Raw genomic sequence first — 15805 nt, 5'->3', positions numbered from 1 at the left:
ATTTGTAATGTTGATACATTTAATACTTATGTTGGAATTGTATTAGTTTTTATAATTTTCTAACTTTTATTATTAGATTTTAATAATTTTTGAATGTGGGGTAATATACCAAACTTCAAAAATATGTATATATGTTTGCAGTTTATCTTATGTACACAACAGGGTAAAATAACGCATTTTCAAAGACTGGCATTAAGTTCAGCAAAAGCAACTAATTTTGACGACAAGATGCAAAATAAATGTGATATAACAACAAGACGGAATGAACAAATGATATGCACCATTTATCATTCAGCAAACAAACGCCAATATGTTTGGAAACTTTGGTAAAATTTAATCATTTTCACACAAATCACCCTCAATAATTTAAATTGTTACTGATTTCTTGCAAATGAGGGCATTGCAAGATCTTAAGTGTGGGAAGGGGTTAAATTCTTTCGGATTTTAAAATTTTTACTTTATACACTTGGTTACCATTAGAAATACTAGTAAAGTAGTAGTTGTATTAGAATCTAGTGCTCTCTGATAATAAAGAACAGCCTTAGTCTTATATACTGACTACCCAATTCTAGTAAAAATTTTCAATTAAATGAACTCAAAATCATGTTTATACATATTTATGAACGATAAAACTAGGTTTTAACACCGAAATTATTGTTACCTCGGAAAGGACATAAATTGAGAAACAAACCAAAATGTTAAAATTCATTTAAAATGGAATAGAGGACAATAAAAAGGAAAATAAAAGCCAAGTGTGGGAAAATTTACCAAGATATTTTAAACATATGTCACATATTTCTATAACAAATAACTGAAAATACTTTTGCTTTGGACTAAACTAAACTGTTTTACCCGATGAAAGAAAAGAAGAGATGGATCTACACGATGAATCAATTCCATCATTAAAAGAAAGTAAAGTCTTCTGAAAAAGAAACGCGCTTCTTGATTTAGGTCAGGAAGTTGTCGTCCAAATCAGCTGTAGGTTGACGAAAAATCTAGAAAAGTCATCACTAAAATCAGCAGGAAATCCACGGACCTCAGCATAAAACAGGGTCGCCAAGTGGTCAGATTTATCCTAACCATGAGAAGGATTTATCTCGTAAAATGGGGGGCGCAAATTAGATGGATAAGACTAATGAATCAGATCCCCAGAAAGGATAATCTCATTAAAGATTAAAAATCAGCTTTTAAGACTGATATTACTCAATCCTAGAGATTGACTTTAAAGATTGAAAATTACAAACTCATGGAATTCAATGATATCTAAACTCGAGCTTGAACGAGAAAATATTTTGATCAAAATTACAAACCGATTTGTTTTCTGAAAACCCATTTTCAATGCGTTCATTACCATTGAACGTAAAATCCTAGGAATTCACCTGGAATTCATTAGGTCACCTGAACCAAATTGGGTGTCATTCGTAAGAACGGTGGTTGCATAGCATGGTCAAAGACAGGACCTTGTGCCAGACCCAAAAATCATAAGGGTGAGCTTTACTATTGCTCCTACCAAGGATAGTAATTGCGTCCGACACGTTATAGACCATAATTAAAAGCATGTCAGGGGACATTGCCTTAACAGTTGCTTGTTCAACGCTTTCCTTTACAACTGGACGGTAGTTTATCGAAAGGTAATATTCGGAGCAAGTATACTGGACGTGTTGCTTTCCTAATAAAAGGTTAGCAAGTGGGTGACACAAAACCGCAAGTTTTGAGCTAAAATTTTCAAATCTGAAACCCATCAAACCCACAAAAATAATTTACAAACACCGGTGAAGGGTTAACTTATCTAGGATAAAAGCTAGATTGAATTTTCAAAAAGATCAAATGTTTTCATAAAGATCCAATTTCCTTAATGGATCTAAATTTTATAGTCATGTGGGACTGTAAATAATATCGTTACTACAATTGTTTATACCGCAGTAAAGAAATCACTGATGTACAAAGTGTGAAGAATAAAGAAGTGATTCTAATATTTCAAGACGATATTGCTTGAGGACAAGCAACGTTCAAGTGTGGGAATATTTGATAATGCTAAAAACGAACATATATTTCATAGCATTATTCCTCAAGAAAGACAAGCTTTTAGTTGCAATTGTTCTATTTACAAGTGATATTCGTTTAAATAATAAAAGGTGAAGACAAAAGACAGATTCGACGAATTGAAGACGCAAACGACCAAAAAGCTCAAAAGTACAAAATACAATCAAAGAGGTTCCAATTATTGATAAGAAACGTCTCGAAATTATAAGAGTACAAGATTCAAAACGCAAAGTACAAGATATAAAATAGTACGCAAGGACGTTCGAAAATCCGGAACCGGGACATGAGTCAACTCTCAACGCTCGACGCAACGGACTAAAAATTACAAGTCAACTATGCACATAAATATAATATAATATTTAAATAATTCTTATAATTATTTATATATTATATTTATATTTAAATCCGTCGGCAAGCTAGGAGCCAAGGCTTTGTAAGCTGGATTTGATATCTCCGCGACTCGCGGAGTTTGAGGAACGAGAGGGCCGCGACTCGCGGAGCCCTAAAAAATGAAAATGCCTATAAAAGCAAACGCAGTTTGATCGAAAAAATATCCATATATATATATCAATCTCTCTATATCTATACGTAATATTTATATTTATAATTTATATTTTAATTTTAATTTATTTTTAAATCCTAATAATAAGGGTATGTTAGCGAATGTTGTAAGGGTGTAAGTCGAAATTCTGTCCGTGTAACGCTACGCTATTTTTAATCATTGTAAGTTATGTTCAACCTTTTTACATTAATGTCTCGTAGCTAAGTTATTATTATGCTTATTTAATCCGAAGTAATCATGATGTTAGGCTAATTACTAAAATTGGGTAATTGGGCTTTGTACCATAATTGGGGTTTGGACAAAAGAACGACAATTGTGGAAATTAGACTATGGGCTATTAATGGGCTTTATATTTATTTAACTAAATGATAGTTTGTTAATTTTAATATAAAGATTTACAATTGGACGTCCCTATAAATAACCATATACACTCAATCGGACACGATGGGCGGGGTATTAATATGTACGAATAATCGTTCATTTAACCGGACACGGGAATGGATTAATAGCCACTAGAATTATTAAAACAGGGGTGAAATTATGTACAAGGACACTTGGCATATTTGTTAACAAAGTATTAAAACTTTGGGTTACACTCAGTCAACATCCTGGTGTAATTATTAAACAAAGTATTAAAATCTTGTTACAGTTTAAGTCCCCAATTAGTTGGAATATTTGACTTCGGGTATAAGGATAATTTGACGAGGACACTCGCACTTTATATTTATGACTGATGGACTGTTATGGACAAAAACCAGACGGACATATTAAATAATCCAGGACAAAGGACAATTAACCCATGGGCATAAAACTAAAATCAACACGTCAAACATCATGATTACGGAAGTTTAAATAAGCATAATTCTTTTATTTCATATTTAATCTCCTTTATTTTATATTTAATTGCACTTCTAATTATCGCATTTTTATTTATTGTTATTGTATTTAATTGCACTTTTAATTATCGTACTTTTTAATTATCGCAAGTTTATTTTATCGCACTTTTATTATTCACAATTTCATTATCGTTATTTAATTTACGCTTTAAATTAAGTCTTTTATTTATTTAATATTTTACATTTGGTTTTAACTGCGACTATAGTTTTAAAATCGACAAACCGGTCATTAAACGGTAAAAACCCCCCTTTATAATAATAATATTACTTATATATATATTTGTATTTTTATAAATTAAACTAATATAGCGTTAAGCTTTGATTAAAAGATTTTCCCTGTGGAACGAACCGGACTTACTAAAAACTACACTACTGTATGATTAGGTACACTGCCTATAAGTGTTGTAGCAAGGTTTAAGTATATCCATTCAATAAATAAATAAATATCTTGAGTAAAATTGTATCGTATTTAATAGTATTTCCTTGTAAAATTTAATAGTATTTTATACCCCTTAGCTTTGACATCAATTTGCTTTGACATTTTTAGGCAAACCATCTTTGTACAGTTCTATCTTCCGTTCTTCGGTTGGTACCAATTCGGGACATAGCAAAGCTAATTCCATGAATCGCTGATTGTAGTTGGTGAGTTCAGTACCAACAACTTTCAGGCTTCGTAATTCAGCTTCCAACTTCCTAACCTCGTTCCTTGGACAATACTCGTTGATTAGCATTGTTTTGAATTCTTCCCAGGGAGTATCATAAGCTACATCTCCTCCTACGGCCTTCACATAGTTTTTTCACCACGTGAGTGCACTATCTTGTAAGGTGTACGATGCATACTTGGTCATGTCCTTCTCAATACAACCACTTATTTTAAACACAGACTCAATCTTTTCGATCCAACGGGTTAAACCGACCGGTCCTTCTGTTCCACTGAATGATGAGGGCTTGCAACCTTGAAAAGTTTTGTAAGTACATCCCACACGAGGATTTGGGTTAACTGCAGCACCTCTCGCAGCCTCGACCCATAACATTCTGTCATCCACTCACTGATTGATGAGTTCCTCGATTTCTTGTTCCGTCATTCGATTCAATCGCGCCATAATCTTCAATAAGAATGAAAAAAATAATTATTCACATGGAATATTATAGATGTAGTGTGAATTTACAGTACTTCGTAGCTTATTAATAATATGAACCAGTTATTATTATAAAAGCTTTTTCTTCATATTAGCGTTTTATAATTATATCTAGGGTAGTACCTACCCGTTAAAGTTCATACTTAATAGCTTAGTACGAAAATCAATTACTACCACTCAATTAATACTCAACCATGGAAAATTATTGCATTTCACACTTCACTATTTTACATATGCTTATCTTACATCAAACATTAAACAAATCACACTAGTAATATTATACAAAACGTTATATGATCCCATGGTTTTAAACAACAGCGCATCATTTAACCCAAAACGTTTGTGTTCAGAGAAATCGCTTAAAGGTTATCTTGACTGTCTCCCTGCGTTTTGGCTGAGGGGCTGAAGAACTGGATGCTGGGATAGAACTAATAGGAATAGCGGGAATAGGGGTGGAAGTGTCTAGTGGAGTTGGTGCCACAACATCCTCACTAAACTTGGGATTTGGATTTTCCAATTCAGTAGCCTTTCGTTTCTTTCCTCTTTCAAACTTGTCTTTCGTAATTTCCTGTATTTCTTCCTCCTCAGGATCACTTTCCGGTTCCTCTTTAATTGATTCATCCGAAAATTGTGAGTCTTCCCCAAAGGTGTCATTTTCATCATCGGATAGGTTAATGACTGGAACACCATCTGAAGATTCTGGTTCGGAGTCGCTGAATGTGATAACAAGTTCTAAGCCAGACATCTATCACATAACAACTAGCAAATTAGTACCACATAATATTTACATATTAATTTTTAACCAACAAGGATAAGCAATAGTTTTTGAAATCAAACACGGTCAAAGTCCAGACTCACTAATGCATTCTAACAAACTCGATAAGACACGCTAATGCAAATTTTCTGGTTCTCTAAGACCAACGCTCTGATACCACATGTCAAAACCCGACCTTAACCATAAGGACGAATACAATAACATATGATTTCATCGCGAGGTATTGACCTCTATATGCGACATTTTTCAAAAACTGCATTCGTTTTTACAATACAAACCATAGCTTTTATTACAAATACAAGGTTTAAACAACTTAATAATGATTATTGTTTAGCGATAATCTTAGACTTACAAACTTTACATGTGATAATAACAATACGACTTCCAACATATTTTACATTACAAATCCTCCGATATGCAGTTTTATTTTTGACACAAATATGCATACTCAAGATCTTGCTTAAATTCAACATGTTGCAGCGGAAGCTTTTAGTTATCACCTGAGAATAAACATGCTTAAAATGTCAACATAAAGTTGGTGAGATATAGGTTTAATGCCGGCAGCGTTATAAATATAGACCACAAGATTTCATATATAAACGTTTTAATAAAAATATTCTAAGTTGTTGAGCACTTGATAACCATACTTAACATTTAATCAACGTCGCATATTCCCTTTATTATGAAATCTTACTACACCGTACCAAGTATATAGTCACTGAAACGAAGTACTGTGCAACCGTTGAATACTGGTCGTCCAGTCCGGTTGGGGTTGTCAGGCCCGATAGATCTATCAACAGGATTCGCGTTTACAATACCTCATGTAAATAGTAGTTACCAAGTTACAGGGAAGTATGCCAGTGGTACAACTCAACGTAGAATATATATTTTTAATCACTTGTGTCCATAACGTAAATCATAAAATACATGTATTCTCATCCCGAAATATTTAGAGTTTAAAAGTGGGACTATATACTCACTTTTGCCTTGAAGGTATTTAACTCGACTTGGTCTCCGATAGATATCACGAACCTAACCATATATATAATATATCAAAATATTTTCTTTTCAAGTAATCGTTATATATATATATATATATATATATATATATATATATATATATATATATATATATATATATATATATATATATATATATATATATATATATATATATATATATATATATATATATATATATATATATACTTATAATACTTTTAATATTTTCTTAGTCCGTAGTTAGCAGTCCGATGTTAGTGGTCCACAATTAGTTGCTCAATAAAATAAATAAAGACCCCATCGTATTCGTATTGATTACAATTAATCTCGACCCATGGCACCATGTTGTCAAATGACGTGTTGCGTACATAAAGTACCGTGTTGTCAAATGACGTGTTGCGTACAATCATGAGGTCTTATGATTAATCTTCTCGTGTTATTTACGGGTGGTCCTGAAATATATAAAATCAAATCATAAGTAATTATATATAAAATATCATATTAATTAGAAAAGATATGATTAATTTACTTTTTCTCCAAATATTTTCGTAGCTAAACTAGCTTCGGATACCCAATCTTATTTTAGTCGTAGTTTCTTCATTACAACTCCGTTTTTGTTGGTTCAACTTGCCACTTCCTTGGATCGAGTCAAATTTTAAGAATATGAACTGAAATTACCTTAGTTTGTATTCGAAATCACAGGTTATAGGTCAAACTTTGGTGAAACTTATGAAAGTGATCATTTTCCATCATAAAAACAACATTTAATGATCATTTTTCTAAAAATACTTACACTTTGAGTTAAACCATGAAATTTTTATGTGTTAACACATTCATAAGAAATATCATTTTTCCAGAACATGAACTTCCAATTCAAAGTTCAAGATAGTTTTTATTTATCCAACCCAAAACAGCCCCCGGTTGCACTCCAACGATGTAGATTCAGTTTTTAAGGTGTTCTTTGTAAAATCAAGTTGTATCTTGTTAAGTTAGCATATTCTTATGATATATTACAGGTCTTGAAGTGTTTTAAAAGTTAAGTTAGAAGGATCTATTTAGTTTGCGAACAATTTTGAAATCATTCAAACTATGTTCTTGTTGTTAAAATTTTACAACACAAAATAAGATAGCTATATGAATATGAATCGAATGAGATTATGAACAAAGTTACTACCTCAAGTTACTTGGACAAAGTTACTGCAAAAGATAAGAAATAATCTTGGAATCAAAGAGTGGTGGAGTTAGATCAAAAGGTTGGAAGTAAACTTGTTTACTTGGAAGGATTATTGAAGTGTTCTTGAAAGGAATTTCTTATGATGATTAAGGCTTGTTTTTGAAGCTAGATCTTCATGGTAACTTGCTGAATTGAAGTAGGTTCATTAAGGCTTGTAAATAGGTGGATTAGAGGGTAATTGGAAGTAAGATGGTGAGCTAGAAATGATATGGGAGATGGCCATATAAAACGTGGGAGGGGGGAGACAAAAACAAAATTTTTATGTTGTAATCTTGTGAAATTTTCCATGCTAGCATCCAATCAAGGTTACCACTCTTGGAGGGCAGTAATATGGCTGATTTAGATGTTGATTTGATGTGTATATATCAATAGTAAATACGTATAGAAGCTGGGTATAATACGAGTACATATACCCTTGATATACGTATAGAAATCTTGAGAAAACGGAACGAGGATTCAAATATAGCTATCTTTTGTAAATATACTTATATTTTTTATGTATAAAAGCCCTTTAAAAGTTATTAAATACATATCTATACGATACATGTATAAACATTATAAGTTTTAAGTATTTATGTCAAAGAACGTTACGTATAGTTATCGTTTTGAAAACTTAAGTTAGTAGTTTCAAAGTATACTTTTATCTTATTGTTATTAGTACACAATGAGATGTTAAACCATACTGAGATCATGTTAAATATATATAAATACATATATATACACAAACGTATAATTATCGTATGTTATATAGTTCGTGATATCATCGGTCAAATTGGACGGTCAAACGTTGTGTAAAACTCTTTTCAAAAACATAAGTCTCAACAATTTAGATTGCTTATCATGTTGGTAAGGTTTAATTTATGTAAATATTAATCCCATAAGTATAAAATGATCGGAAAAATCCGGGTCGTTACAGATTTGTTGCTCTTTTTCTGTATCTTGCGATCTTTTTGTACTGTGGTTCACTTCTTCTGATGAGGGAATCCTTTCCAACCAACTCACAATGTCATTAGTTTCAATCTCCCCCTCACTTGTGTGTTGGGGGTTATAAAAATATTCAGTTTCAAGAAAGTCACAATCCATTGTAGTGAATATGTGACGTTTTTTCGGACTATAACATCTGTACCCTTTTTGATTCACCCCATATCCAACAAAAACACATTTTTCGGCACATGGGTCAAGTTTGGTTAGTTCTTGTTTAGGTATGTGAACGAAGACTGAACATCCAAATATTCTAGGTTTGATAGTAAGATTAGACGGGAGTTCATGAAATTTGCAAAGTGCTTGAAGTGGAGTTTGCAAATCAAGAATTTTGGTCGGAAGTCGATTTATAAGATAAGTTGCCGTGGCAAGTGCTTCCGGCCAAAAACTTCTCGGAACATTTGATTCTATTAGTAGAGCCCGAGTGATTTCTAAAATAATACGATTTTTCCTCTCGGCTACTCCATTTTGTTCTGGGGTATGAGCACACGAAGTTTGATGAATAATTCCCTTTTGTTGACAAAATTGTTTCATAGAGTTGTTTACAAATTCTCCTCCATTGTCCGATCGTAAGACTTGTATGTTTCTTTTAAATTGAGTTTGAATCATATTATAAAACATAGAGAATTTGTCAACCACTTCTGATTTATTTGTTAAAAAATAAGTATAAGTCATTCGTGTGCAATCATCAATAAAAAGTAAGAAATATCGAAGATTTTCCCCCCCGTTAATTGGAGCTGGACCCCACACATCCGAGTGAATTAATGAAAAAGGAATATTTTTTCTTGTTTTACTAGGTTTAAAAGTACTTTTATGACTTTTTTCCAGAATACAAGTTTCGCACGTCAAAACGGAATTTGGTGGATACAATTTTGGAAAGAGGAGTTTTAAGTAACTCGCGGAAGGGTGACCTAACCTTCTATGCCATAGCCAAGCCTCCCTATCAGGTGTTCCGTGTGCAAGCATCACGGTACCTTGTTGGGTTACTTCGTCCACATAGTATAACCCACCCTGTTCGGTGCCACGCCCAATAATTACCCCAGTGTGGATATCATGTAGGATACAAAAATTAGGGTGTAATAAAACGGTACAATTTAGTTCTTTTATAACGTGGCTAACCGATAACAATTTATGAGACAATTCAGGAATATATAGACAATTAGTTAATTTCATAGTCGGGTAATTTCAATTTTTTCACTCCCTTCTACTCGTACGATTCCCCCATTGGCGGTTTGAATTTTGTTAACTCGGGGTTTTGATTCAGAACAAAAATCGGATTTCTCAAAAGTCATGGTATGAGTAGCTCCACAGTCAAAAATCCATTTATTACTTTTTATATTATTTGAAACTGCATTTGCTTTATCATTTAAAAAACTAGAGTCATAAGAGTAAGTTTTAAAATTTGCGGGACTAATTTCTAATTTTTGATTATTTCTAAAATTTGTAGGACTGACCTGTAATTTTTGATTATTTGTAAAATTTGTGGAACTGATTTCCAATTTTTCATTATTAAAGGGGTTAATGAAGGTTTTATTTTAAAAAGAAGTATTAGTTGAGGGGCCATTTTGCACTATATAGTCAACTAGGGGTTTATGGTCAGCTTTTGTTGGTCCACCAATATTATTTTTCATACGTATTTGGTGAGAACTTAGGGTTCATCCTTTCACCAGCTGTCATGTACGATACCCTCCCAATTTTTCCATCTGCTATATTCGATAAACATGAAAAATTAGTGTTTGAGGATTTGATCCTCACCCCTTTGGCTACTTTCTGTGATATGAGATTAGGGTTTAACTCTTTATCTTCAGCCGAATTATGAAACGAGAACGACATTTTAGGGAAAAAATTAGAGTTCAATCCTCCTTCTTCTTCAGTCATTTGAAGGCAATTAAAGCGATTATGGTTATTTTCTTCGACTAATTGGCAGTGATTAGGGTTTTCCCTTTTCACTTTAGTCGATTTTTGGGTATATGTGACCTTAGGGTTTGAGGAATTTACCCTCACCCATTTGGTCGATGTGTATGATTGAGACAAGAATTTAAATTTCGAATTACCTCTTCTCGTATTCTGAGATGTTTTAACGATGCCGTTGCCGGTAACCTCACGGTGGCCGCCGGTCGTCGTTGTTACCTCAACCGTTTTACTGTCTCCGGCCGCCGCTATTGCCGCCATCTTTGCTATCTTCAGCCTTGCACCTTTCTGGTAAGCTTTGAATCTTGCAGTTCTGATGGTGATCGGTGGTGGTTGACATAGAACGCTAAGGTAACTGTTTTTGCTCAACCTTAATTGTTCAGATTTCGTATTTTGTATTCTGAAACCATTGCACTGTGTTTGATTATTTGAGCTACCATCATCTCTTGATATGGCAACTTGATTCAAGAAGCTTATTTTCTGCTTCTGTATTTCTGGGCTACCGTCAATTCTTGACATGGCAGCTTAAAAATCGGTAAATGATGAAGCTAAGTTTGTGTTTTGATCCAAGATCAACACCAAAGCTCTGATACCATGTTACAATTGAAGAATTGATATGTAAAACTTGTAAGAATTGATCGTTTGTATTGATTGAACTATATTGATACAAGCTGAATTAGTTTTTACAATGAGATGCTAATCTATTTATTATGAAAAGATGTAACAGCTAATTCCTTATTTGGAATGGAGCATTGTTACTTTTAAAGGAATCTGCTTTTTTGACTAAATGGAGAACTAGCCTTTGGTCAACCCTTGGTCAACTCTGGTCAACTGTCTTTACAGGAAATGATGAGCTTATTAAGTTCTGATCCTTTATTTCAACAGTTTGAGTCAAGACACGGATGATAAGTGTTTGTGGTGTGGCAGCTATATTGAATCCATTGACCATCTCTTATTGCATTGTTCGTATTCGCATAAAATATGGACAATTTTGTTTAAATGGTGGAATTTAAATTGGATAATGCCCTCATCCATTGGGGATTTTTCGGTTGTATGGAGTAATTGTATGGGTATAAAGGCAAACGCATGTTGGTCTCTTATCGGGCTGGCAACGATATGGGCAATTTGGCTAGCGAGGAACGATGTTGTTTTCAGTAATAAGTATTCTTGTTGGGTTTCTTTAGCTTCACACATAAAGTTCAAAGTGTTCCAATGGGGTGTTAATGCTAAGGTATGTTCAAGTCATCAATTGTATGTTTGGAATTCACAACCATGGTTATTAATGTAAAGGGGTGGTTCAAACATGGTGCTGTTTGTTTATGGGTTACAGTCTGTTCGATCACATGAGCTTTAGAGATGCAATATTCAGCAATATTCAGTAAGGTGGCAGCATATTTTGTAGTTACTGAGTTAGTGGGTTCTTTTGTTTCTTTTTTGGCATTTGTTGATGGTGTATGGATAGTGCTTCAGCTTGTGAATCCAACACTGATATTTTGTAATGTAAGGTAGTTTCACTACTGAGTGAAATTCCTTTTATTAATTCAATTCATGATTTTTTGCCAAAAAAAAAAAAAAAAAAAAAAAAACCCGACTCATTCTGTATGAGGTTAAGAGTTTACTCTTACAAGACTTAAAAAAGAATGTACGAAACTTAGAGTTTATCCTTAAAATCTAACAGGTTTGGGTGTAACTCATATTGTACTATTTATTGTAGTGACATCTTTATATTATAAGAATAGATGAAACTCTTGGGTGTGGACGTAGACAGGATTTTGCCGAACCATGTAAATTCTCGTGTGTATTGCTTAATTTATATTGCTTCTATTATTTCCCGCAAGTTTGTCTCAAACAATTATCTATCGCTTCCACTTGTGTGAGTGGTAAAAATACCTACAATATTTTCTTGCAGTCGTAAATCCGTTACTTCTACAAATACAATATCGATCTCCTCTCGCCTTCATTGACAATGACAACCATGAGTCCAGACTGATAAGCGAACGGTTGAACCATTTCCTTAAAGGTTCACACGTCAACCTAAGGATTTTGGCACTTGGATTTGCTTTAGTTTCTATTGTCACGATGTTGACTAGCAACCAAGATATCTATATGTCTAACGTAGTCGTGGGAAAAGCTCAATATAGTTATTCGAGTGCGTTGAGGTAATCAATGATGTCGCGATTTTGCATTATTCATCGACAAATTAGATCAAACATCATCATAATTTTGCTTTGGTCTGCATTTAAGTGATTAATAAATACCATATCATGTTTTGCAGGTACAAACTGATGGTAGATTCTGTAATCGGCATTTATACTCTTCTCTCGTCAATCCTGGTTTACAAGAAGACAGAATCAGCTGATATAGAACCAACATGTTCTTTTTATTTTTATTTGCTTCTGGTTGATGGGGTAAGTTATGAAAAGTTTATCAGCTAATATAGAACCCACATGTTCAAACGTCACTAACAACATATTAACATATTTTAGAGTGATTAGAAAAAATGGTCTTAAATAATCATGGAATAACTTGATTAAGCCACATACATCTGAGTAAAAATATCATCTTTTCCCGAATAGCTTGAACATAGAAAACCTTATCTGGTTTATCGGTATTTACGTGTAACGATGGTTTCTAACGATATTAATTCATGGTTATAGTCACTAACTTTTTTCAATACGTACATAATTAGTCTTTAGTTTATACGGAGTAGCTTATTACACCTATCGACAACTTGTGCATAAACTATAAAGATGTATAATTTGTTTATAGTCACTGAAATTTTTCATTTTGGTTAAACAGAGTCTAAATCTTGAACCAAACCATACCTAATATTTTCTACCATAATTTGTGAGTTTTAGAAAATGATGAAGGAAAAACGGCGTAAATTGTGCAGGTGATGATGGCACGATATCTGGATGTTCGGCAGCAACTGGGATTGGATTTTTTGTTAGATCCCATGTTAGGATCTTTTCATCAAAGAACAAGAACCAATTGACAATTTGAGCAAAAACATGTGATGAATAAAATGAACATGATGAATATGAGATGAAGAATAAACAAACTCAAAGATAATCAGCTGAAACTAGTGCCAAGATTACATTCATGAATCAAGATAAACAATCTAAAACAATAACACTAATCTAAGCTAATCACTTTGCCATTTCCATGGTGGTTGGAGCATCAATCCACCATGGATCCTCGTGAAGAGGTGGAGCTCACCTCACTCTCACATTATGCTCACACAAACTTTGGAGGTGCTCAAATGATAAATGAACCAAGTAACTCTTTATATAGGCCGTTTTGTCACATATGCTCATGTGACTAGAGTTACTTGTTCAATACAATCCTAGGTGTACAATATCATAATAAACGTTATTCGCCCAGCGACGACCATACAAATATGCATCAACAAATTTCCCCTTGGACGTTGCTGGCGAATTATTGTAAACACCTTTTGCAATCTTCAGTCAATCTCTGCAGTAGTACCATAATCTAATGAATCACAAGCTCCATCTAAAGTCTTCTAGAATACGTAAAAACTCAAACTTCGAACATCAATGTTTCCGCTCATTGAAGTCAAAATGCTAATAGTCATCCCGTAGTTTCTTCAAACTTCACTCGTACGTGTAACCCATAGTACTAAAGCAACCAGATTCCCCCTAAGACTGAACTCGATCAAATTCCTGATGTTCTAGTCTTCATACAAACCAATAAGCTCGGTATCGTCAACTGTAATGTAACGACCCGACAAAATCGTCATTGACGGCGTCGTTAACTTAGGTCCCGTTACGTGGTCGTAGTCCCTAAATGAGACGCGTTTGACCAAAATTATGTCGCATTCATTTGAGACGTATGAGACTTACAAAGTTTAGTTTACCAAACGGTTCGACAACAAGTTAAGTTTACAAAAGTATAAAGTATAATTGAGATAACTTGCGACATAATAAGTTGAAAATCACAGTTGCTATAAATAGCGTAAGTATGTATGCTTTAAGTTTGAATCCAAAGGTGCTATCACTAGCGTATGCATGTATGCTTGACCCCAAGCAAGTATTCAAAGTATGCGGAAGCATGTATCAAGTAGCCAAGTATGAACCTGAGAAAACATATAGAAAACTGTCAACGAAAAACGTCGGTGAAATCATAGGTGTATTTGTAAAGTATGTTTTTGAACCACAAGATTTAGTATCAAAGCGTATACATCTCAAAAGATGTTTGTATCACGAGCACCCAATTACCAAAGCTTAACTGAATCTTACCTCTGCATAATAGTGTTAGAACCTACACTATATATCGAAAATACGTTTCATCCAACTGGATGAGGGTTCGTCAAACCCGTATGGCCACACAACATAAGTTCTCGCTTACACCCTACAAGTGTAACTAATGATAATTGGACTTGAAGATTTTTGTTCTAACTCGTATGTATCTTTGCTTTCGTATTTGTGTTCAAAGTATAAAAGTATAAATCGTTTATGTTTTCTCATCCCAAGTATAAGTTTAAAAGAGTAAAAGTGGGACTATGATCTCACCGTAGTTGCATGCCAAAGTACTTGAAATTAAACGTTGTGCAAATGAAAGTTGCTTAGCCTTGACCTAAACAAATAAGTCGTATCAATTACCGGTTACGACACAAGGTCGGTCGAAATGTGTTCAATTAGTCCTATGGCTCGTTACGACTCGATTAATATAGCATGTGAATCAAGTTGTCAAGTTTCATGCGAGAATCAAGTATAAAAGCATGTTAGAACGATTGCATAAGTATTTGGTTAAGTTTGACTAAAAGTCAAACTTGGTCGAAGTCAACGGGGTCGGGTCGGGTATCCGACAATTTTTCTGAGTTATATATTCATATATGAGCATGTTAGAACAAGTTACATGTTAATCGGAGGTGCGTAGCATAGTTAGAATTAAACGAAAAATGGTCAAGTTGGACAGACCCTGACAGTTCATTTGGACGGCGTCCAGATTGGCTGGACGGCGTCCAACTTTGAAGGGCTGGACGGCGTCCAAGGATTTGGACGGCGTCCAGATTAGTGCGCAGATCCTGTTTGCTGAAACACACAAGTGCACGAACCAAAACTCAAACAAACACAATTTGTGAACCGAAAACACTTAGAATATGTATCTTACACCGTTGGAAAGGTATTTTGACGAGGAAAACGACTAAACACATTTCATCTATCAAGTTAATCATTTACAACAACAAAAACCTCGTCGAATGATCGTTAAAAGTTCATTATTCAAGTTTCAAGTTCGTAA

The sequence above is a fragment of the Rutidosis leptorrhynchoides genome, chromosome 1 (genome assembly GCF_046630445.1).
Source record: "Rutidosis leptorrhynchoides isolate AG116_Rl617_1_P2 chromosome 1, CSIRO_AGI_Rlap_v1, whole genome shotgun sequence".
Taxonomy (NCBI): Eukaryota; Viridiplantae; Streptophyta; class Magnoliopsida; order Asterales; family Asteraceae; genus Rutidosis; species Rutidosis leptorrhynchoides.
This window is presented reverse-complemented; position numbering follows the sequence as displayed.